Raw genomic sequence first — 470 nt, forward strand, 5'->3', positions numbered from 1 at the left:
GCTGAAACTGGAGCACAGGTAGATTTATACCTCTGTATGCTTCTCTTTGCCAGGAGACCTCAAGGCTTTCCCTTTGGCATAGTAAAAAAAAGCGAGCAACTCAGAGATGATTTGATAAGAGGGAGGAAATGTCAGGGGTTAGGGTTTGACTAACCCCTCTACTGAGGGTGACAAGTGAGACACTCTCTCTCAAAAAAGAAAAAAAGAAAGAAAAAGCAAAGAAAGAAAGAAAAATACTCAGCAGTGATATAGTAATCCCTAATGGGGTGGCTGTCCATATTCTAACAGTCTAATTATAATCTAAATTCTAATATTCTTCTTCTTTTTATTTATTTATTTATTTTTTGTAGAGACAGAGTCTTACTATGTTGCCCTTCGTAGAGTGCCGTGGCATCACAGCTCACAGCAACCTCCAACTCCTGGGCTTAGGCGATTCTCTTGCCTCAGCCTCCCAAGTAGCTGAGACTACA

This window comes from Otolemur garnettii, unplaced genomic scaffold, assembly GCF_000181295.1.
Source record: "Otolemur garnettii isolate 467f Iridium unplaced genomic scaffold, OtoGar3 scaffold00001, whole genome shotgun sequence".
Classification (NCBI taxonomy): Eukaryota; Metazoa; Chordata; class Mammalia; order Primates; family Galagidae; genus Otolemur; species Otolemur garnettii.